This window comes from Gossypium hirsutum, chromosome A01 (genome assembly GCF_007990345.1).
Source record: "Gossypium hirsutum isolate 1008001.06 chromosome A01, Gossypium_hirsutum_v2.1, whole genome shotgun sequence".
In the NCBI taxonomy this organism is placed as follows: Eukaryota; Viridiplantae; Streptophyta; class Magnoliopsida; order Malvales; family Malvaceae; genus Gossypium; species Gossypium hirsutum.
In genome coordinates, this window is record NC_053424.1 from 70,062,385 (window position 1) to 70,088,678 (window position 26,294).

At 37.8% G+C, this 26,294-nt stretch overlaps 1 pseudogene; it reads right to left on the bottom strand.

Annotated features, from left to right (window-relative positions):
- Window positions 1-22,845, bottom strand: part of LOC107939158 (protein fluG-like) — a 42,170-nt pseudogene extending 19,325 nt beyond the window's left edge.
- Between the last annotated feature and the right edge of the window lie 3,449 nt (window positions 22,846-26,294).

A 26,294-nucleotide genomic window follows, 5' to 3' on the forward strand; every position in this document is an offset into this window, starting at 1 on the left:
TTTCTACCTGAAGCCACTACAGCCCCCGTATCCTAAATGGTATGACACAAAAGCCCAATGTGAATACCACGCGAGAATCACCGGGCGCTCTATCGAAAACTGCGTTGCGTTTAAAAAATTCGTCGAAAGACTCATTAAGATGGGGATTGTGAGATTTGACGACCTAGCCACACCCAATGTAGCAGGAAACCCACTCCCCAATCATACTGACCAAGGAGTGAATGGGATAAGTGAAGGCTTGAACAAGAAGACCAAGTATGAAGTGGCAGAAGTCAGAACCCCGTTGAGGTGGGTATGGAAGGAGATGGCCAAGAGAGGATTGATCGCGTTGGATTTGAGGGAAGAATCCGATAAGAGAGAAACTACTGTGAGTTTCACGACGAGGTGGGGCATGAAATCCAAGATTGCGTGGAGTTCAGGGCCCTAGTACAAAACATGATGAACAATAAGGAAATGGAATTCTATGAAGAGATCGAAGACCCTGTAGAGGGAGATATATGAGCATCGGAGGGAGAATCGAAGGCGCAGAATCAAACGACTAACTACCCTATGGTTATCATATCGAGACCTAAAAATAATGAAGCTGGAGTACAAATGCCACCGAGGGTCATAATCCAAAGACCTGCAGTCTTCCCTTACAAGGAGAGCAAAAAGGTCCCATGGAATTATGATTGCAGTGTGATGATGCTGGGGAAGGAAAGCCTCGTGGATGCTTCAAAAGAGGGTCAAGACAAGGGCTCTTGTACACGTAGCGGGAGAGATTCAAATGCAGCAAATAAGGAGGTACAACCCGTAAAAGGAAAAGCCCTAATGGCCGAGGAAATGAAAGAAAAAGCAACCAAACCTGTTAACGAGCCAGTTAACGAAGAGGAGGCCAAGGAGTTTTTAAAATTCCTAAAGCATAGCGAATAAAGTGTGGTGGAACAGCTACATAAACAACCAGTCCGCATTTCAGTGCTGGCCTTGCTTCTAAGCTCGGAAGTTCATCGTAGCGTGCTAATGAAGGTCTTAAACGAGACATATGTTGCCAACGATATCTCCGTTAACAAGCTAGACCATTTGGTGAGCAACATAAGTGCCGACAATTATATCTTCTTTAGTGACGACGAGATACCACCTGGGGGCATGGGGTCGACTAAAGCTCTGCATATCACCACACACTGTAAAGGGTATACGCTGCCTGGCGTACTGATCGACAATGGATCAGCCTTGAACGTCCTGCCATTGACTACGCTGAACAGATTACCTATAGACAGCTCTCACATGAAGGAGTGCCAGAACATCGTGAAGGCATTCGATGGCACGGAGAGAAAGGTGATGGGCAGAATCGAGGTACCTCTTCAGATTGGGCCAAACACATATGAGGTGGATTTTCTCGTGATGGATATCAAACCCTCATATAATTGCTTATTGGGGAGGCCCTAGATACATTCAGCTGGGGCAGTGCCTTCCTCGTTGCATCAAAAATTGAAGCCGGTATCGGAAGGGAGGTTGATAACGATCAAGGCCGAAGAAGATATTATTGCAACTGTGAGCAATAATGCACCCTATTTGGAGTCGGATGACGAAGCAATCGAATGCTCATTTCGATCTTTGGAATTTGTTAATGTGGCGTTCATCACTGAGGGAAGCAAAATTCTAGTGCCGAAATTGTCCAAAACCACGAGGATGAGCCTCCAGTTGACAATTGGAAAAGGAGCCCTACCCGGAAAGGGACTTGGGAAACATCTATAAGGAAGGACTGAAACTCCAATGCTGAAAGACAAGAGAGACCGCTTCGATTTAGGATTTAAGCCGGATGCGAAACAAAGGAGGAGGGAGCTGGAAAAGAAGCAAGAAAGAAGGAGAGCTCGATTAACGGGGGAGGAAATCAAGTGGGAACCAATGATATTCCCCCATATATCAAAAACATTTGTGTCTGGGGGAATCATTCATCCCGAGAGAGACACGCCAATGACGGGAGCTATAGAAGAAAGGCTGGAAAGCTTGGACATCAACGTCATGTACGAAGAGGAGACTGGAAGAGAAAGTTTATCAGACATTGGCCCCTACGCACCTGGAAGTGTTCTGGACAACTGGACTGCGGAAGAGATCCCTTTAGTTTTTAGAACGAATTCAGAGTAATGTCCAAAACACACTTATTACTCTAGGCCTAGGAGTGATAAGGTTCTTTTTTGAAATAGGCTGATGTTTAAAAATGTTGTTTCAATAAAATGCACGGTTATTATCATTTTTGAGCAAATGTTCTCTCGTCCTCTCTATTTCATTCATAACCATACAAATGATTACTTTTGGATTCTTTCATCCTTGAAACATTCTTCTAAATATTCTTTCATTCGTCATTCATAATCATACCACGCAAATAAATGTTTCGAATTCTTTTGATTCTTTGTATGTGCCTTCATCCTCATAACAGGTCCCCAGATATTAATGATACGAGTGACACTGTTAGCGACTCAGAATTTCCTTTCGAGCAAGATGTGTATATGGATGATTCTCAGGATTTTGAAGATGACCATGGCTATAACCTATCTCCTGATTTATTGAGGAGGGTAGAACAAGACGAGAAACAAATCCTACCTCACAAAGAATCAGTTGAAATTGTGAGCTTAGGAGAAGGACAAGAGGTGAAGATCGGAACATGTATCACTATGAAAATGAAGCGAGACCTCATTGAACTACTTCAAGAATTCAAAGATGTCTTCGCATGGTCATACCAAGATATGCCCGGGTTGGACACTGATATCGTGGTGCATCGACTTCCCATAAAAGAAGAGTGTAAGCCAGTTCAGCAAAAAACTCCGAAGAAACATAACCCAGATGAATGGGATGAAGAATGCCAAAGGGCTTTCGACAAGGTCAAATAGTACTTATCCAACGCCTCGGTGCTGATGCCACCTAACCCCGATAAGCCGTTGATACTGTACTTGGCAGTATTCGAGAATTCTATGGGATGCGTATTAGGTCAGCATGATGAGTCAGGAAGGAAAGAGAAGGCCATTTACTATCATAGTAAAAAGTTCACAGAATGTGAGACAAGGTACCCGCCGATAGAGAAGTTGTGTTGTGCCCTAATTTGGACAATGCGAAGGCTGAGGCAGTATATGTTGTATCACACCACTTGGCTCATACCAAAATTGGACCCTTTAAAGTACATGATGGAGTCAACTGCTTTGAATGGAAGGATGGCCCGATGGCAGATTCTACTTTCTGAATTCGACATAGTCTATGTGAACCAGAAAGTAGTAAAAGGAAGTGCAATAGCAGATTTTTTGGCCAGTAGAGCTTTGGAAGACTACGAGCCTTTGAACTTCGACTTCCCGAATGAAGACCTAATGTGTGTTGCTACCACTAAAGAGGGGGCTCTGGCAGAACTTCCTTGGAAACTAAACTTCGATGGGGCGTCAAACGCTATGGGTAATGGAATCGGGGCCGTCTTGGTATCCCCAAATGGAGATCATTATCCATTCACTAGTAAATTGGATTTTGATTGTATGAATAACATGGCAGAATACGAAGCGTGCATCATGGGTATCCGCGCAGCCATAGATCACAATATTAAAGTGCTAGAGGTGTTCGAGGATTCTGCGCTAGTGATTTTTCAACTCAAGGGAGAATGGGAGACTAGAAACCCCAAGTTAATCGATTATCGGAAGCTGGTCCTTGAATTGATTAAAGAGTTTGATGACATTACCTTCCACTACCTTCCACGAAACGAAAATCAGATGGCTGATGCTTTGGCTACCTTAGCCTCCATGATCAAGGTGAACAAACAAGAAGATGTCAAACCCATCCAGATGAGCATTTATGAAGTTCTGGCCCACTGTTACAATATTGAAGAAGACGAAGAGAAAGATGATCACCCTTGGTATCATGATATATTTCAATACGTGAAGAATCGTAAGTACCCGGACCAGGCAAGCGAGAATGACAAAAGAACACTAAAAAGATTGGCCATCGACTATGTCCTAGATGGGGATATCCTGTACAAAAGAAGAAAGGATCAAGTGCTACTAAGATGTGTAGACGCTGTAGAAGCTAAGAAAATCTTGGAAGAAGTCCACGAAGGTGTCTGTGGGACACACGCTAATGCCTTTACAATGGCTAGGCAAATTATGAGATTCGGGTACTATTGGTCCACCATAGAAGGAGACTGTGTCAATTACGCTAAGAGATGCCATAAGTGCCAAATCTACGGAGACAAAATTCATGTACCTCCTTCATCGCTGCATGTCATGGTTTCTCCATGGCCATTCTCTATGTGGGGCATGGATGTGATTGGACCAATATCGCCGAAAGCTTCCAATGGGCATCGGTTCCTCTTTGTGGTTATTGACTACTTTACCAAATGGGTAGAGGCCGCTTCGTATGCTAGTGTTACAAAGTCAGCGATCAGCAGGTTATTGAAAAAATAGATCATATGTCGATACGGAATGCCAGAGAGGATCATATCTGACAATGCATTAAACTTGAACAATAGTACGATAGCGGAGGTCTGCAGTCAATTTAAGATCAGACATCGCAACTCGTCACCATATCGCCCGAAGATGAATGGGGCAGTGGAAGCAGCCAATAAAAAATTAAGAAGATTGTGGGGAAGATGACCGAGACCTATAAAGATTGGCATGAAAAATTACCGTTTGCCCTCTTTGCTTATCGAGCGTCAATCAGAACCTCAACCCGGGCAACCCCTTTCTCTTTGGTCTACGGAATGGAAGCAGTGCTGCCGATCGAAGCTGAGATTCTATCCCTCCGAGTGTTGTCGGAACTAAAATTGGACGAAGTAGAGTGGGTCCAGTCTCGATATGACCAATTGAACTTGATCGAGGAAAAGAGGCTAAAAGCTATTCCTCATGGTCAGATGTACCAAAAACGAATGATGCGGGCTTATGACAAAAAGGTTCGCCCTAGAGAATTCCACGAGGGAGACCTGGTTTTGAAAAAGATCCTTCCCATACAGAAGGATTTTTGAGGGAAATGGATGCCTAATTGGGAAGGGCCTTACGTGGTGAAGAAAGCTTTCTCTGGAGGAGCATTGATCCTAGCCGAGATGGACGGTAGAAATTTGCCCAATCTTGTAAACTCGGATTCGGTCAAGAAGTATTTTACCTGAAAAAAGAGGGGCCAGAGTGAAAACCCGCAAAGGGCGCTCTGAGATTATCAAAAAAAAATGGAGAGGCCAAGGTGAAAACCCGCAAAGGGCACTTTGGAACCAAAGGGGCTTTTGAGTTGAAAACCCGAACACGGGTAGCTCAAATTTTGAATATGGTGCATATGGTAGTCTTGTCCTTCCAAAATCAATAAGACAGAAGAACAGTACACATTGAAGCATCAACAAGATACGCAGGATCTCCTGAATACACATTTGGTTCAAAGGAGCCTTTGAGAAATTAGAATAGTGAAACTCGTGCTACGATATCTGGGGCACCTTTTTCTCATTTTTTGCACCTTATCAGATTCGTATTCTTATGTATTCACATCAAATTTTGCTTAATAAAACTCCACTGGTCCATTATGATAATCTCTTTCGAGCATTTTTGTTGAAATCATGATTTTTGAACATGTAATATTCACACAAAAGATGTTATGCATATTACTCTGGAAAGTCTCTAAATGGTACAAGGACCTGAAATAGGGCCACTAGTTAGGACTAACCAGGTTCAAAGTTGGAAAACAATGAGAAAAGAGTAGTCCAAATTATGACTATTTCTTCAAATTTTCTGTCAGAGATAACAGCTAAGCAAGAAGACATGATAGCTTATCAGTGATAGAGCCCGGACGAATTATGAGCAATGACACCTTAAGCGTTTAAAAAGGAATCACTCTCATGACATTTCTACATCCATAATCATTCATTTAATTAGGAGCACTTGAGTCATTTCGATCATAACTTTCTGATTATTTGACATAAACACCACATCTAGTTAGGGACATTTGATTCATCTCGATCATAGCATCCTAGTTATTTGACATACACAGATACAGGAAACCTATTCTACACATCATGTCTTTAGAAGACAGTGTAGCGAAATTGGCAAATCCTGCAGATTTGGCATCTCTATATTGGCGGAGAGCAGATCGAAGATAGCAGATTTGGTGTCTCTGTATTGGCGGAGAGTAGATCGAAGGTAGCAGATTTGGCGTCTCTGTATTGTCAGAGGGCAGATCGAAGATAGCAGATTTGGCGTCTCTGTATTGTCAGAGGACAGATCGAAGGTAGAAGATTTGGCGTCTCTGTATTGTCAAAGGGCAGATCGAAGATAACAGATTTGGCATCTCTGTATCGGCAGAGAGCAGATCAAAGATAGCAGATTTGGCATCTCTGTATTGGCGGAAAGCAGATCGAAGATAGCAGATTTGGTGTCTCTGTATTGTCAGAGAGCAGATCGAAGATAGCAGATTTGGTGTCTCTGTATTGGCGGAGAGCAGATCGAAGATAGCAGATTTGGCATCTCTGTATTATCAGAGAGCGGATCGAACATAGCAGATTTGGCATCTCAGTGTTGGCAGAGAGCAGATCGGAAATAACAGATGGGTGCTCCTGAGTTCTCAAGAAACGAGTTGAGGATAGCCAATTTGACACTCCTGAAGACATCAGAATACCTTTGCGGAAGAAGAGGATCAAGATTTTGAGACTTAGCCAGACCGTTCAAATTTGGTCCTTTTTATAGTCTTTGCTCTATTTTTGTTACACGACAATAAGCAAAGAGGGGCAGCTGTAAATGGGCAAATTTGCCCGGGCCCACTAGAAACCCAAATATACAACAATAAATAAATATATATATATTAAAAACCCAACAGATATTATAAACAGTCCTTTTTTACAGCCCAGTACCCAAAACTAAATACAATGGGCCCGATGCCCCAAGTACCATATACAAACCCAAAACATAACCCAAGACCCAATTAAAATCTAATAGCTAAAACCTAACCCAATACCCCAGAGGCCCAAACGATAGCCCAACTACAAGAACAGGTCCAATAAACCCATATCCTTAACAGGTTTCAGAAACCCTAAGTCATCCCCTTCCTTGCATCACAGCAACCCCTGGCCTTCGTACCCCCTTGCGCCATACGCTCAGTACCCTCCAGCAGCCACGCCCACGCCTCCGTACGGCTCCCTGCACACCTCCGTACGGCCTTCACATACCACCCGTACCCGAGCGCCAGCACACCCACACCTACAAAGAGACAAACAAGCAACAACAGCAAAGGGAAATAAAAAAAGAAAAACATTGTATTTTTTATTTTTCGTAAATTTTTCCTCTTTCTTTTTCGGCTATAAAGCTAGAATTTTAGTCTTTGTAAAGGGTTACGCAACAAAAAAATGAAATATCAACGCATATTGTATGAATACAGAGACAATAGAAAGCAATCGAAAAAACTGAGAAGGTGATTTCCCTTCCCTTTTGAACTCTCTGTTCTTCACTTATTTCAGTGGGCTTTTCTTCATCGTTTTATACTAAAAAAAAGGGAGAAGCGAAGCTTACCTACGTTTGATGCCTTCAAACCCTCGCTTGCTTCGCTATGATTGAAACCAAGTGGCGATTCGGGGTTTATGAGCAAGACGCGTGAGTCTTTCGATTCGATGAAGCCTTGATTGACTCTCGAATGAGTCAAAAGGAGAGGCAGGAGAACAGGCCTTCGAAAGACCAGTGAACGACGAAGGGTGAGGGCACCCTAGTTCTTTTTTTCTTTCTCACCCTTTGAAGATGGCTGCAGACCCTTTTAGGGTTTCTTTCGGTGGTCATAAAGGGCTTCTAGACGTCATCATTTTAAGCCAAACTAATGGCTCCAAAACGACTGCGTTCAAAGCTAGACCCGACCGACCCGATTCCTGACCCTGATGACCCGGGCGTTTTGGTGGTGAGGGTTTATTTTCAATGTTGGTCCCTCCCTTTTGTGATGTATTCAGATCAGCCTGTATTCTTGTTTCATTTTTTTTAATTTACCCCTGTGATTTACACCCGTTTGCAATTGGATCCGCGCCCAAACGCAGCATTTTAGGATCTATTATATTACCAGTTTTAATCCCTAGCTGTTTTCCCGTATAGATTATTAGTCCTTTTACTGCTATTGTTTTATTTTCAAATTGTCCCTGCTATTTTAGTTTAATTATTATTAGGTTTTCCTTTGTTTCATCCCCTTTTCTATTCTTAATCAACTATTTTGCCTTTTTTAATCACTTTAATAATTGTTTCTTCATCATTTTAAACGTTTTTTTATATTATTATCACATTTTGTAAGTTTAAATTATTTTATACTTATTTATATTAGTATACATATTCTATATATATATTTCTAAATCTATACATTTTATATATACATTTTCTTTACACAAAAGCATGTTTTTTTAATCTATTGTTTAATTTTTTATAAAATTAATTTGGCCCTATGAGTATTATCTTTTCTATGTAATTTTACTTGTAATTATTTTCAAAAGTCATATGTACATATATATATTGATATTATTACTTTAATAGGTTTTCCTACTTACAACATTTTGCTATATGAGTTATCAAGTATTTTCTTTATGCATGTATATGGAAGAATTTTAGAAACCTCATTCTTTTTGTAATCATAAAATTATTATTTTTGGATGTTCCTTTGTATTACATTACTTTGTGTTTTATATAGTCCCTTATTTAGACGTTTTGATATAAACGCATGTATATACTTTTTAGACTAAGTTAAAGCCTTTTATTAATCTAATGATTATTTTCAAAGCTATCTATATGTACATTTGTTTTATGAACGTACTTTGTGTATTATATTTTTGCCATATATCTTCATTACTCCTTTCCATATTAGACATATTATTTAAAATCGTCATGTAGTTTGTCAACTTTAAAATATGTTTGTGTTTAAAATTTTTTACTTGCAACTTGATTCAAATTCTCATTCTTTAATATCCATTTCAAAATATATACACATATCCCTATTTTTTAAGCTTGTCAACCTATATATATCTAGCTTATTGATCTTATACCATTTTGATTTCTACATTTCATTTGCTTCACGCATATCTTGTTGTTTTCTTTATATTTTATGGCATGAATATATATAATCATTGCATGGTATTCGTCTTAATGATTTGTTAATTGTTCTTCGTATGTGATTGAGATTTGATTATGATCTTTAGATTAATTATATTTAATCGTATATTCTGCTAGTGGATTAATATTATTATTCATCAAGCATCGTACCATTATACGTGCCTGTCACCCCATATCAATGTTTCCCACTTAATTTTTGAAATGTGGTTTTATAAAATTCAAATTTTCATGATTAATTTCACCTTATTTCGAATCGAATTAATACGTCTTAAGCTAGCTTTATAATCATTCATTCAAAAATTCTTCAAAACGAAGACGAGATTCGATGTTTGGCAATTCGCAGAATCGTGCCCTAACGTGTTGGGTTGCAATTTCGCTTTTGCTCGAAATAGTTGAATATCACTTCAAAATTTCACTCATGTCTTTTAAAATTCTTCAAAACGAAGACGAGATTCAATATTTAGCAATTTGCGGAATCGTGCTGTAATGTGTTGGGTTGCAATTTTGCGTTTGCTCAAAATAATCGAGTATCCCTTGAAAATTTCATTCATATCTCCTAAAAATTATTTAAAACAAAGGCAATATTTGGCGTTTGACAATTCGAGAATCATGCCCTATCGTGCTGGGTTGTGATTTTCCGTTTGCTCAAAACGATCGAACATTCCTTTCTATTCTCACTCATGTTTATAAAAAAATACTTAAAAACGAAGATGATGTTCAATTTTTGGCGATTTGAGAATCGTACCCTATCGTGCTGGGTTGCGCTTTTTCATTGGTTCGAAACAATTGAACATCCCTTCGGAATTTCACTCACATTTTCTAAAATCTTTCAAAATGAAGGCGATGTTCGATGTTTTGCAATTTGAGAATCGAGCCCTATCGTGTTGGGTTGCGCTTTTTCATTTGTCCAAAATAATCGAATATCTCCTTGGAATTTCACATGTATCTTATAAGGTAAGGCAATGGTCAATGTTTGGAAATTCGAGGAATCGTACCCTACTGATACGAGTCACAAAAGCCCAAATTCTTGAAGGCGAGGCCCAATAAGCAAATTCCCAGCCCAATCAAGAAATCCATCCATACTTAGTTGAAAATCAGGCCAAATTGTCAAAGTGACCCAAGTTGTAAAGTTTTATTTTTATTTTTATTTATTTATTTATTTATTTACTTAGTTTAAATTTTTATGTCAATATTCAGTCCAAGAGTCCCAGATAAAATGACCTTTGACCGAATTTCCATATTAAAATAATTAGGAGTTTTTTTATTTTAGTTTTCTAATTAGATTAGGACTAGTTATAAGGCCTATTTAAAGGCATGGCTATCCACCTTGTTAAACACTTATCATTATTATTAAAATTTCAGATTTGTTGAGAGCAGAATTTTCTTTGAGTTTTCTCCAAGATTTTTCTCTTGAGTTTTCTTTAGAAGTTGTTTTAACAATCTTGTGATTGTGGGAGCCATCTTCAACCTTCTTCTTGCCATTGATATTCTTTGGAGGGGAGATTAGAGCCGTTTGAAGGGAGTTGTGAGATCTTTCGAGATTTCAAGGCTTCTTAGGACTTATCTTTTAATTTCTTACTGTCAATTCTTTCTTTATTTCTACTTGTGCTGAATCATTATCTAATATATTTTCTGTTCTTATTGTGTTTTCAGCCTTTTTCTATCTTAAGGAATCAGCCCAAAAATCCCCAATTTCTAGGGTTTTTCCATACTCTTTTTGGGTGAAATTAGATTGTCGAAATTTGGGGAAAACTATCTTGGTGTTCAATTGGGCAGAATCACAATCTCCTTGAGGGTTTCAAGAACCCTAACACTTATTTCTATTCTCAATTTGATTCTTTGCTGATTTGGGGATTTTATTTCAGATCTGAAAATTCAAAAATCTAATCTTTTAATTTTCTGTTTCGTTTCAGATCTAATTGTTTAGGGTTTTCGTAGGAGTTTCTCGTGACTTGGCAACTCGATCTTGGTCCGCGCGCAACCCCGTATCATTTGGTATCAGATTTTGGGCGTTTTGGGTGTTCTTGGTTGATTTCTAAACTGATCTCTATTTTTTAAAGCATAAACGGCAGTTTTACCCAGAAAAATTGTTTAAAAAAATTCATTTGAGTGGGTAAACGTTGTCTGATTGATCTGAAATTTTACATACATATTTTTGGCACTGTGATTGAATATAAAAAAATTATTCCCGCAAAAAAATCAGTCAAAAAAGTCAAAAAAATCAAAATATACGAAATTCAGTAAAAATTTAAAAAAAGATTTAGCGGGTTGAATTTGGTGCCCAAAATTTCCAGATAAAAAATTCAATATATAAGGACACTCCAGATTTAATTTCGTGATTTTTGGAGATCGGGAACACCTCGAACGAAGTTGTCAAGTTACTCCGCAGTTTTTCGGGTTTTCTGTTTTCAGCAATTTTTATTGATTCTTAGCTGTAGGTTTTCATTTGTTTCCCTTTATTCTTCCTTTACGTTATCTAACACCTTCTTGTTTCTTGTGTTAGTAGGATTTAAACGTGTGCACAACTTCTTCCTCGGTGCAACACGAATCAATTGGTGTCTCGTCAGTTTTTAGCATCCTAGTGCAAATTAGGATTCTTTGGTAGTTTGGTTCACACTCTCTAATTGGTTGATATAAACTCTGATAAAGAACTCACAAGATTGAATTCGACCTCATTGAGAATTTGATTTTTTCTTTTTGAGTGATTAACAGTGAGGTTTGATAACTTTTATTTTTGAGTGTTGAGTGTTTTGCAGGTTTTAAAAAAAAATGTCTACAGGTGATAATACTAGTGACATATTTAAAAAATTCCAACAACAGTTGGACGAACAGGCTGCTGCACTTCGAGCGTTGACTGCTACTATCAATGAGGTGCGGTTGAATCAAGAGCCTCAATATCGAGATCAAATTAAAGACGATGTGGATAACCAGCCTCCTGCTCATAGGCGCGCTCCTCGGCGTGTCCCTAGAACTGATTATGATCTTCATGATCGTGGACAACCCTCTTTGGCAAAACCAAAGAGCGAGCAGCAACGAGAACATCTCTTTCATACTCGCTGCCATGTACAAGGTAAGCTTTGTAGAGTTATTATTGATGGTGAAAGTTGCTCGAACGTAGCCAGCACGACGATGGTGGAAAAGCTTTGCTTAACCACTACCAAGCATCCACGACCTTATCAACTACAAGGGCTTAGCAACGAAAGCCAATTTAAGGTCACTCAACAAGTGCGCATCGCCTTTTCTATCGGTAAATATCAAGACGAAGTCGTGTGCGACGTAGTACCTATTCAAGCCTGCCATTTATTGCTAGGAGAACCATGGCAACTGGATCGAAAAGTCACTCACGATGGTCGTACCAATAGGTATTCTTTCAAGCATCAAGGAAAGAAACTTACCTTAGTGCCGCTCACTCCGGAACAAGTCCATGAGGACCAAATCAAACTGAGAAATTCTGTTAAAACAAGTGAGGAAAAAGAAAAAGAGAATGAAAAAGAGCAAAAAGAGATTGAGAGTGAAAAGGAATGTGAAACAGAAAAGAAATTTGAAAAAGAAGTTGAAGAAAGAAGAGAAAATGAGTTAGAAAAAGAAACAAAAGAAAAAGACGAGGAAAGGCTAGTGAGGAATGTTTCCACTAACCAAGATATGAATTTTTCTTGTGTTGCTACTTTTCAGGTTCCTGAAAGATCGAAAGATAACTTTCAACTTCAATACCTCTCAAATGAAAGACGCTTTCATACGATCAACTTAGGCAAAGATGAAATCACACTACATGATCCCGAAGGTAAGCGAGGTAAGGAAATTTTAGAAACCGAGTCCATTGCAGATTTGAAAATTATTGATAAAACTTTTGGTGACTTAGTTCTTAAAAGATCCCCTCATTTTGATCCGATTAATTGTTACTCTTCGATTGTGGTTGATAAAGTCATTACGAAAAGAAGCGTGATTTGTTATTCTCTTGATTTACCTTGTGTAAAATCCTCGAATTTGTCCAAATCTGTTTTGGAGAATAAGGTAACGAAATTTTCCAAATTTGTTTTCAATTTATATTCGTGCCTTAAACAGTTTATGTGGTTGTACATGAAGTTTGAGTTCCATTTGACAAAGGTTAACTCAACAACGGAGATTCAACTACACTATGCCCCCGATGAGCGAAGGTTTGTTTTAAATGAAAAAGGTAAAATCGACCCTTATTCTTCTGCTTATCGAGGTAAGATGCTTGAAACCTTTGAAACACTTTTGTACTCCTCGGATAGTGATAAAGATCGTGTTGATGAACACTTAGATCGAAACGTGCTTGACTGTCCTATTTTATTTATTGATGATATATCTGTTTTGATGGTTGATAAAAAGATTCTTGTGTTTGATAATGCATGTGTGAGTGAATCTATAGACCGTCGATTAATGCATGGTATGATTATGCAACTCTGTGAACCATGTGAATCTTTTCAAATACCTACTTGTGACGATTATGTTTACCATTTGATTTATTACTCGCAATTTATTCATGGTTTGTGGGAACAATGTGAGACGACTGAATGCCTTAAAACATGTCCATCTTTGTTTCAAATATTTGACGAGGCAGTGGTGAGTAAATTAGATTGTTTGCATGGTAATCTGAATCTGTCCATTCACATGCGTTATACCTGTTCTGTTATGCTTATGATTGGACTACAAGCTTGTTTCCGTTGCTATTTACTATCTCATGGCTATTCTTTTCAGTGGACTCAATTGCCATTAGTCCCGTTCGATAGAGGAAAGTCGAGTTCATTTGATTTTTTAGATTCGAGGACGAATCTTTTTGAGGAAGGGGGAATGATACGAGTCACAAAAGCCCAAATTCTTGAAGGCGAGGCCCAATAAGCAAATTCCCAGCCCAATCAAGAAATCCATCCATACTTAGTTGAAAATCAGGCCAAATTGTCAAAGTGGCCCAAGTTCTAAAGTTTTATTTTTATTTATTTATTTATTTATTTACTTAGTTTAAATTTTTATGTCAATATTCAGTCCAAGAGTCCCAGATAAAATGACCTTTGACCGAATTTCCATATTAAAATAATTAGGAGTTTTTTTTATTTTAGTTTTCTAATTAGATTAGGACTAGTTATAAGGCCTATTTAAAGGCATGGCTATCCACCTTGTTAAACACTTATCATTATTATTAAAATTTCAGATTTGTTGAGAGCAGAATTTTCTTTGAGTTTTCTCCAAGATTTTTCTCTTGAGTTTTCTTTAGAAGTTGTTTTAACAATCTTGTGATTGTGGGAGCCATCTTCAACCTTCTTCTTGCCATTGATATTCTTTGGAGGGGAGATTAGAGCCGTTTGAAGGGAGTTGTGAGATCTTTCGAGATTTCAAGGCTTCTTAGGACTTATCTTTTAATTTCTTACTGTCAATTCTTTCTTTATTTCTACTTGTGCTGAATCATTATCTAATCTATTTTCTGTTCTTATTGTGTTTTCAGCCTTTTTCTATCTTAAGGAATCAGCCCAAAAATCCCCAATTTCTAGGGTTTTTCCATACTCTTTTTGGGTGAAATTAGATTGTCGAAATTTGGGGAAAACTATCTTGGTGTTCAATTGGGCAGAATCACAATCTCCTTGAGGGTTTCAAGAACCCTAACACTTATTTCTATTCTCAATTTGATTCTTTGCTGATTTGGGGATTTTATTTCAGATCTGAAAATTCAAAAATCTAATCTTTTAATTTTCTGTTTCGTTTCAGATCTAATTGTTTAGGGTTTTCGTAGGAGTTTCTCGTGACTTGGCAACTCGATCTTGGTCCGCGCGCAACCCCGTATCACCTACTGTGCTGGGTTTCGATTTTTTGTTGGACTAAATAGATGGGCATCCTTTTGAAATTCTCGAATTATAAGCTTTCGGACATCGAAACAAGAAGATTTTGGCAACCAACTCGAGTTACTCAAACGTTATGAAAAAGAACCACATTTCAAAACTTTTTAATTTTAGACATAAGGACAGTATTTAATTGATTCAGTACCAATTTTGGGCATAGTGAGGGTGCTAATCCTTCCTCATGCGTAACCGACTCCCGAACCTATTTTCTCAATATTTCGTAGACCAAAATCGTTGTTTTAATAAACCAAAATATTTTATTAAACTAACCTCATTTTTAGGTGATCCGATCACACCAAAACAAAAAGATCGGTGGCGACTCCACACGTCTTATTTTCAAAAGTCGATTCCCCTCGTATTTTTATTAAATTTAAAAATTTTAGAAATTTTAAAAAGGGTGGTTTCGTCAGCAAGAAAGAAGATGTCATCATACAATCTACTTTATGCCCTGACTCTTCACTGTCAGGTGAGTCTTCTTTACCTCAAACTACTACTGATTTGGATTTACCAATAGCCCAACGAATAGGTGTTAGAACTTGCACTTTACATTCTATCTTTGACTTCGTCTCTTATGATTCCTTATCCCCATCCTATAGAGCTTTTGCTTTGTCTTTGTTCTCTATGTCTGTTCCACAAGATTGGAGAGAGGCTATCACTAATCCAAGATGGAAGAAGGCTATGATTGAAGAAATGAGGGCTTTAGCAAAAAATTAGACGCGGGGATTGGTTAATCCTCCTGAGGGGCAAAAATTGGGTAGCTGCAAATGGGTGTTCACTATCAAGTATAAGACTGATGATTCAATTAAAAGACTCAAAGCCATATTAGTATCACAAAGAATCACTCAGACATATGGAGTGGATTATCAAGAAACATTTACTCCAGTCGTTAAATTGAACACGATTATGATCCTTTTATCATATGTAGCAAATCTTGACTGGGACTTACAGCAGTTTGATGTAAAGAATGCCTTCTTACATGGAGACTTAGAAGAAGGTGTATATGAAAGTTCTTCCAAGATTCGAGGATAAAGATACTCAAGGAAAGGTATGTAAACTGAAAAAAGCCTTATATGGACTAAAGCAATCTCCTAGAGCCTGGTTTGACAGATTTAGTAAGGCCGTGGTGTCGTTTGGATATCTACAAAGTAATGCTGATCATACTTTCTTTATAAAACATCACAAAGGTAAGATTACTCTCTTTATAGTTTATGTTGATGACAAAATTATGATAGGAGATTACAAGGAAGAAATGACCCAGTTTAAGAAACAATTGGCTCAGGAATTCAAATCAAAGATTTGGGAAAGTTATAATATTTCCTCAGAATAGAAGTGGCCAGATCGAAAGAGGGAATTTTTGTTTCCTAAAGAAAATATGTTTAGATCTTCTGACAAAGACTGACATGTTAGGTTGCAAACCAGCAGAATCACCTATTAAGTGTAATCACAAGTTATAAGAAAAGATTGGCAAAATGATGGATAAAGGGAGATATCAAAGACTCAACGGACGTTTAATTTATCTCGCTCATACTTGACATGATATAGCCTATGTTGTTAGTTTGGTAAGCCAGTTTATGCATGATCCTCACGAAGCTCATATGCAGGAAATATTGTGAATTTTGTGCTATTTGAAGTCTGCACCGAGCAAAGGTATTCTCTTCTCAAAAAATAGTCATCTCAAGATAGAAGTATTTATTGATGCAGATTGGGCTGGTTTTCTTGATGACAGAAGGTATACAACGGGTCATTATATTCTTGTGGGAGGAAACTGAGTCATTTAGAGGAGTAAGAAACAAAGTGTTGTGTCTCGATCAAGTACAGAGGCTAAATATAGGGCCATGGCTGAAGGAGTTTGTGAGCTTTTATGGCTACAAAAAGTATTGGAATAGCTGCAATTGTTGAACGAAAACGGATCAACCTTGTACTGTGACAAAAAGGCGACCATCAACATAGCTCAAAATCCAGTACAGCATGATAGAACCAAACACATAAAAAATAGATCGTCATTCTATCAAGGAAAAAGTAGCTAGTGGTGACTCAAGTCTATATTACCTAGCATCTGAAAAACAGTTGGCTGATATTTTTACTAAAGGGCTCAACTGTAAGACTTATCATAATCTGCCTTGCAAGTTAGGCATGCGAGACATCTATGCACTAAATTGAGGGGGAGTGTTGAGAATATTTGATTATTTGATATTATTAAATAGTATCTTTAGAGATTACAACTGATATTTTTAGATATTCTAATTAAGAGATATTATTTCCTTAGTTGTTAAATCCTACATGTATATATAGTTGTACATATTTCTAAGAAATATATACTTTTGAGAGAGTTTTTCCTCAATACATTAGAGTATTCATCTCTAATTTCATCATAAATTGGAAATTACATCCAGTAATTTTTTTCGTTTTCCTCATTTCTAAGATATTGACAAAGGAAAGTCAAAGAATAATTGATTTATATCTATAGTAAGGCAAGGAAACCTTACACAGCATCTATGTTGTCCAGAAGTGTTAACCAACACTAAACAAACAAGGGAAAGACCATGCTCTGGAACATTTGTCCCTATCATATAGCTAGGAGATTCACTAGCCTTTGAATAAAAAAGTTCCCTGCCAATATTGATCTTGTATAACTGAATTGCATTCTGAGCAAATATATCATTAGATGCTTCAATAGCTTCAAAAATGGAGAGATCACAGTCGATGTATGCATCAAGTAAGACAGAAAAGACAACCTCATGAGCTCTTTTGGCACCTGAAAGAGGAATAGGTCAAACATTTCGCACTATTGTTATAAAGAATGTACTCAAGCAAGCTATGGGATCTAAAACTTGAAGAATCAATTGCTTTCTAATGAATACTTCCTTTTTATGCTTCACAAGTTTTATCACATAAATAGACTGATATGTCAAGGCTTTATACTTTTCCAATGCTTTAACAAATTAGTCTCTTTTCTCACATGGTGAATGAAAGGTTCAGGCCAAACTCATGCATGTGGCCAGGCACATACTCGATCAAAAAAGAAATAAGCTTTACATTTGTGCATAGTTCATAAACAACCAACATAAACACAGATCCACATAGCAAAATGTCTACATGTTTTACATTAATAAACATTCGAGGGGAAAATTGTAACACCCCGAATTTGGGCCTATAAGTATTGGGCCTTGAGTGCGGGTCCGTAAGGAGGTTGTATATAGGTATTTAATTGTGCAATAAAATAACACAATTAAATGTCTGCTTTGGTGGTTAATGGCCCTAAGAAGTGTTAGAGAAATCTTGGGTTCAAACTTGGGCTTTAGCAAAAATTTTGGTATTAAGTGAAAAAAAACCTGGATGCTTGGATGAGGGTTTTTAAATTATTGTGTTAAATAAATGACACAAGGAAGCTTGTAGTCTAGAGGTTGTGGCGTCATTAAGGTTGTCTAGGAGCCTGGGTTCAAGCCTTGGCTCTTGCAATTTATTTTGGTTTTTTTTTAAGGGAACCTGGACTTTGGCCTTTAGACCTTATAATTAATTGGGGATAAAATATGACACAAAAAGCTTTGTGGCTTAATGGCAAGTACCGTGTGGAGCATCTAAGGGGAGGCATGGGTTCGAATCCCATGGCAAGAAAGAAGCATTTATTTTGCTAACAGGGGGCGGCAAGAGTTGGTGTTGAATTTAAACTCTGATGTTGGAGGGATCCCATATCGGGAAGCTAACATAAGAGTGGTTGCGAAGCTGGCTTTAAATAGAGGGAACCATGAGGAGAGTAAATGCACCTTTTCTTGGCTGATCCCTTTCGCTGTATGGCGTGCTCGTTTGGGTTGGGCGTCGGCTAAGAGTGCTCGGAGCATGGATTAACTCTAGTCTCCTATCAGGTGTGTATTTTCTCACTACTCTAGTTGTAGGATGGCTACTTCGGGCCGCGATGGGCCGAAAGGGGTCATGTGGGCCTAATGGGCCTACGAGCCCAATTGGATAAGTTGTTTGATTGTGTAGTAAATATTGGACTAGGGTAGGTGAATCTCATATTTGTGGCTAGATTTGGGCTAAAAGGGCCACACGAGCGTGTGGGCCCATTTGGGCTCAGAATAGTCTTTAGGCCTATTTGTATTGTTATCCCTGTTTAGAATACTTTAGTTTACCAAATTACTGAAATGCCCTCGATTTATAGAATTACTGTTTTACCTCGATTTACAAAATTACCATTTTACCCTCAATTTACAAAATTACCGTTTTACCCTCGATTGTGAAATTATTGAAATACCCCTATAGGATAGAATTACCAAAATACCCCTAGTTTTTAAAATTACCAAAATACCCCTAATTTGTAAAATTACCGAAATACCACTGGTTTGTGAAATTACTGAAATACCCTCAATTTGTAAAATTACCAAAATACCCTTAATTTATAAAATTACAAAAATACACTTGACTTTCTAAAAATTATAGAAATACCATTGGTTTACTAAATTACTGAAATACCCTTGGTTTGTAGATTTACCAAAACACCCTTGTAGGATGAAATGACTAAAATACCCCTAATAGGTAAAAAGACCGTAAAGCCCCGTAGGGTAAAGTGACCGTAATACCCTTGTATGGTAAAATGACGAATATGCCCTTATGTTCCGTATAATTGATGTGCTTAGGATTTACATTTATTGATATTGGATTAGTTAAGTTTGAGTGACAGGTGGTGGTTATTGTAGGTGATTGATTATGAAAACGTTTCAACTTCAACCCATAACAGGTGTGTACTAACCCTCGTAGTAGCTTAGATTAATATCTCCTGAGAAGCCGAAATGCTAAAATACCAGTATTTCGAGAACTTGTAATGTTGCGTGTGGGTATAGATGCGACAAATACGATAAGATTGGTGTTTGGATCGATGGAACGGGTAAGAACTCAATTTTGTGCACGATGATAAGTTGGGCCTCAATGGGCAGGAATTGGGCCAAATGGGCTTTTAGGCCCATTTGGGTAAAATTGATAGAAAATGGAATTTGAAAAAGTTACATGTTAACACGATTATTGTTGTTGTAAAATTTGGGTTAAGCAGGCTTAGTGGGCTAAATCAGCATTCGTAGGGCCCATTAGGGTTTTTGGGCCCAAAAGCCCGAATTTGATAAGTGGGTTAAAGATCATTGTTTAAACAGTCGAAAATATTGACAATTGTAATGAACATGGAAAAACCTGATTTTTGGTAAATTTACAAAAATACCCTTATAATATGAAAAATGACTGTTTTGCCCTTGTGGGCAAGTGACTGACTTGGACTGTGTGGTTGACGGATTTGATTGTGAATATATGTTGGTGATATGAATGACTTGACTATGGTTGTTTGATTCAAATATGGGCATGACATTCTGCATACATGACATATTGCATGGGATATGGGTTATATTGATGGAGAAAGTGCTAAAAGGGCTCTGCCCCAATTTACCGAAAACGGCTTTGGCCCAGTTTATCAGAAAGGGCTTTGCCCCAGTTATTAAAAGAGGCTAGGCCTCCAGTTATATGATAAAGCAGCTATGCTTCCAGTGGAGCGTTTGGTTGGGTGGGTTGAGTTATTTCCCACATGGTGTGTTGGTTGGTACGGGTGGAGAGTAGCGGATGGTGGGTCGAGTAGTCTCCCCAAATGGGCTTGCATACATCCATTGATATTACATGTGATATTGAAATAGGCCTAAGGGCCATACCGTTTACAGTAAAGGCTTCAGCCCAGTGATATGATTTAAGAAAAGGCTTCGGCCCAGTGATATGATTTATGAAAATGCTTCGGCCCAGTGATATGATTTATGGAAAGGCTTCGGCCCAATATATGTCAAGACAAAATAGGGCTTTGGCCCAGATTGTACTGATACCGTGTTATTTACTGTTTGTTTGTTATTGGGGTTACACACTGAGTTTCCAAACTCACCCCTTCTTTAACCTTGCAAGTGGGCCTTGATGTGAGTGTCTTGGAGCCGGAGGGGATTCAGAGTGGCCATGGTGAACGCTTTTGGGTTTGAAAAAGAGACTAGTTTTCTTAAGCTATTTTTAATTACTATTTAATTTTTGGGTTGTAATAAGGCCATTTTAACTTTATTTTCTTCTTTGATTTTCTGGGATTATATTATTTTTAATAACTTTATTCTGGTGGATAATAATTCAAATGGGCTAGACTTAGGGCACGATTTCAAAACGATACTTGTTTTTAAAATAACACGACGTCACGAATATTCGATTTATCAAAGATTACCACTCAAAGAAGTTTCAATCCGTTATAACCAAGTGTGGCAATGGATGTGGGCATGTCTAGGATTGGATCCAATCGAATAGCTTGGTACTTAAGCAGCCTTCATGGCTCACCTCCTCTGTTATGGATACCTACCTGGTGCCCAGCTTCCATTCACTTGGTTAGCTTAACAAAAGTCGGCTTTTAAAACACTAAAAAGGGAACATGGGTTTTTTTTTAATTTCAATGTGGCATGTCGGATTCGGCCATAACGTCTGGGCCGGGTTTGGGGTGCTACAAAAGTAGCATCTAATTGAGTAGTTTCTGGTTTCATCAATCATCATATTGAAGGGTTATTTTTGAAGAGTAATTCTGTGTTGTGGAGTCAGAATCTTCAATAAATACCAAAAATTTTCAACTTGAAAATTGATCATTTCTTGCAATACCAAGAATTTGTTTGACTATCTAGGTCAAGAATCTGGATCTCTCACAAAGCACACACAAAAGTGAAAGCGAGAGCCATCAATAAAAATTATATTCAAGGCATTATGAGTGATCGGACAGCGACATGAGAATTTTAACAATGAATGCATTAAAAACTAGATGCAAGTTGAGAAGAACAATCATTCTTAAGCTATTTGATGATATGTTTGTGGATGATAACTTACAGACCTATGTAGTATGTTTCAAGAGTTGCATACGCATCAGTGCTGAACATCACCTGCAATTTTGTGTTTGAGATCAATTACAGTAAAATAAACATAGCATACATATAAAAGGAAAAATTAGACCTTTTATATCAAATATTAACAGCTTCCCCTGTGTAAAATGCAACAGAAACTTATTCCGGGAACAACTCAGGGTAAATTTGGTGGGAATAAAGAAGGAAAGGAAAAAAAATCGCATATGACAAAGTGACAAAGGAAATCATAATTTTTCCTTCTATACACTATCAAGTGAAGCATATTCTACGAACAACGAGAAGCATATGCAATTGATGAGGTTACAAATTAACTACAGTAAGGGAAAAGCTAAGTATATTGACCAAGGAGAAACATAGATGTGGTAGTTAAAATTGTAATCATATCACAACTGCCCTTGTAAGAGAGGTTGGTTGGATATTGTGGACAAACACTCATATTTTATCACTGTGCTGAAGAACTGGGACAAAACTCTTTAGAAAAAAAAGAGTACAAGGCTCTCAATATTTCCTTCGAGTATTTTCACCTTCTTTAAGGGGGCCATCTCCAAAAGTTCTTTGACTGAGGTTATCATCCCACGTACACTGAGCTTGGGAATTGCCAACCCAAAGTCAAGGAAAACCTGAAAGAGCAAACAACTACATGGATAGGAACATAACATGGCAAACTGAATACCAAGTGCAACAAATGAAGTGATCCACTGGCGCTAGAATTTTCACCTGGGCATAAACAGAGGCCAAATATGAAGCTTCTTGCGAGAATAGGTACGATGCATGTAAAAGAAATATACGAGACCCAGAAAATCATTTATCTTCTAAAAGTGTCCGGAGATGAAGTGGATTGGATAATCGTAAATCCAAATATTTGTCTCCAAAACTAATTGGGAAGAAAAGAAAGAAATGAGAAATGAGGGCGAAAACAAATACTGAAAGAGCATATAGGTTGCTTTAGTGTTGTTGATGATAGCTCATAGATAAGGACTAGGAGCTGTCTGTATCTGGTGCTTCTAGAAGGGAACCAGACAAGCTAAACATACTTTAGAAAGGGGTTGAGACTAAACCGATTGCATACAAAATTTTTCGAAACTTAAACAATTTTTAAAGTTATAAAGGTCACATGCCCGTGTGAGTAGGCCATGTGCCCTACATGGCAATAGACACGCTTGTGTGTCTAGGCTGTGGCGAAACGGGGCATACATACTGACTTTTCCACACGACCACAAGACACGCCCGTGTGCCAGGCCATGTGAAAATTAGGGAGGCTACTGACTTGGGTCACATGGCCAGTCACATGCCCGTGTGTCTAGCCCGTGCTCGAAATTGACTTGGCCACACGAACTAGCACATGTGTGCGACCGTGTGGTTACTCAGGCTCATTTTGAAATACTCAGGCTCATTTTGAAATGACCCTCGAGCAACACGGCTGAGACACACGCCCGTGTCCCTGCTCGAGTGGGCAAAAATATACCATTTACAAGGCCAACATGCCACCCATAAAGGGTCTTCCCTACAAGCATCAAAACCAATTCATTTTATACTAAATTTTCAATCAATTCACAACCAAATCATACACCAATCATGCCATATTATAATTAACCAATTTCATGCTATTAATCCATACTAAAACATACCAAAACATAAGCCAAAGTCATACCTAAACATAAAATTCATAACCTTAATTTACTTATTCAATCTCATGCCATAATCTTACCAAATCTCAAAATAGGTACACACTAAAAACTTACCAACTTGACCAATTCTCTTGGCCATATATGAACACATCATATTAGCAATATTTCATCACATAGTTTATACTCAAAAGTCATATATAAACACATCCAAAACTAATCCATATCACATGGCTAAATTTACACTTCACAACTTAAAACATATCTCAAATAATTTTAGCTTATACATGCCATATTTCAAATTTACATTATCAAAAGGTAACCAAATAGAGGTGGATAATGTGGTGATGATCCTCGACGATCCCCGAGCTCCCAGTAGCTTCAATATCTATAAAACATTTGAAAATACAATGTAACCATTCCAAAGCTTAGTAAGCCATATACAAATAAACTTGTCACATAAACAATTCTAAACCATTTCATCCATATAATGTAACACCCCGAACCCGAGGCCGTCGCCGGAGTCGAACACGAGGTGTTAACAGACTTCAAACCACTTATTAAAATTTTTCCAGACAAGCTGTCAATCTGTGTACTAGTCGCTTTAAAAATCATATCTTGAGCTCTGGAACTCAAAATCCAGTTCCGTGAATTTTCCCTGAAACTACACTCATATTACCATCTACATATTTTTTTCTAGAATTTTTGGTCGGGCCAATTAGTACAGTTTATTAGTCAAAGTCTCCCATGTTACTGGGGTCGACTACACTGACCTTTGCGCATTACGACCTGGATATCTCCCTGTACAGAACTTCCATACTGATGCCGTTTGTTTCTATAGAAACTAGACTCAGAGAGGAATCTATACATATATGTTATGACTCCTAATTATCTCTGGTTAATTTATAATGAATTTCCAAAGTCGGAGCAGGGAATCCAGAAACCGTTCTGGCCCTGTCCCACGAGAACCTGATTATCTCTTAACATACTGTCCATATGATTCTTTCGTTACTTCTATATGAAAATAGACTCATCGAACTTCGATTACATAATTTATTTATCAATTAAATCCACTCCTACTATTTTTAGTGATTTTTCAATCTCATGTCACTGCTGCTGCCAGCATCTGTTACGAAAGCAACTATGCCCACTTTGTGTTTACTCCTTGATCTAACTAATAATTCATCATGCATATCACAAATTATGATCATGACTAACCATGCCAAAGGCTAATCATTGTCAAACTTCCCCCTACTACACTATTGCCATATCATGAATTTTAACACCAAAATAATCAACCATGACGTATGGCATAAAAAGGTCAAATTATCAAGATTTGCGACCTAACGTATGAATCCAAACCCAACCGAACATTTATGCCATTTTCGCATGGCTAAAAGCTTACATACCAAAGTTCAAACACAACATAATAGCCTATACATGCCGAAATGTTCTCCTAAGCCAACTAAGAAGAAAGTACCAAAACTTGCTATCCGGTGTGATGACTTCGATGACGGCCCGACCACGCAAAAAGAGACGAGTCCAAGAAACCTAGTATGGGTGACAAGGAAACACCGAGTGAGTTTATAACTCAGTAAGTCATAAGCAATACACTACCATCCATTAATAACATTATCACAAGAGGAAACAAAATGGAACGAGGCTAGTTACTCCATCCATACCGAACCATACCATAGTTCCTCCGACCTATCGGTTCAATCTCATACCAAATCATGCATTCACATTCCATATACTCATCAATAGAATATTCGAGGCATTTTCATAAGTCATTTTATTTTCGTTACAATCATACAACTAAACGGCCTTTCACCCATTCCACGATAAATCTTATGTACGTGACTTCAAGTATATTTGTCACATAGGTTCAACTTACCAAGCTCAACTCCAAATATAAACATAGCACCTATTAGCCATGAACTCAAGATACTTACCCGATCCGCTATCCGTGATCGACTCAATAGTGTCGCACACTTAGTGTCCATAATGATTCAAGAATATTTATTAAGTCCGCACACTCAGTGCTATATAATCAACTCGCACACTTAGTGCTACATAATCATACTCGCACACTTAGTGCTACATAGTCAACTCGCACACTTAGTGCTACATAGTCAAACTCGCACACTTAGTGCTACATATTCAATTCGCACACTTAGTGCTGCACAATTTAAACCCGCACACTTAGCGCCAATCTCATGGTCATAAATGTTTATACCCGCACATTTAGTGCCAAGATCAACAACTCAATACATCTCACCTCTTTTCTTTTCATTCAACACTTTCATCACCACATACGTACATTCATATATATATATTTATTCATTCCATTCAGCATCATTACATAAATGTTATGACCATTTGAATTAATACCAACTATATGCTTAATGACTTACTTTATGTTGGGTAAAATAAATTCCGAGTCGGCTACTCGATGACCTTCGATTTCCCCTTGTTGGACGCCTCTCCTTTAGGTTCTTGAGCTTAAATAATACAAATAAGAGTATTCAATATTTAACCCAATAACATGAATTTATTTATCACATTCGGCAATCACATATCATTAAATTTTCAAACCAAAATGTCATTATATGACCACATATACACATATCCATATACTTAAGCTCAATAATTATAATGTAATATCATGTACCCACTTTAAGTATATTGCCGAATATACTTAATCATACATACACCTAACCAAAACAAATTCCCTAAAATCTTTATATCATTTATACACTAAGCCGAATACTCTCACCAAGTTCACCTATATTCTTCAACAATTCCTTCATTGATCAAACACATATTCGGCTAAAGAAATGGCAATTTTAGCAACCT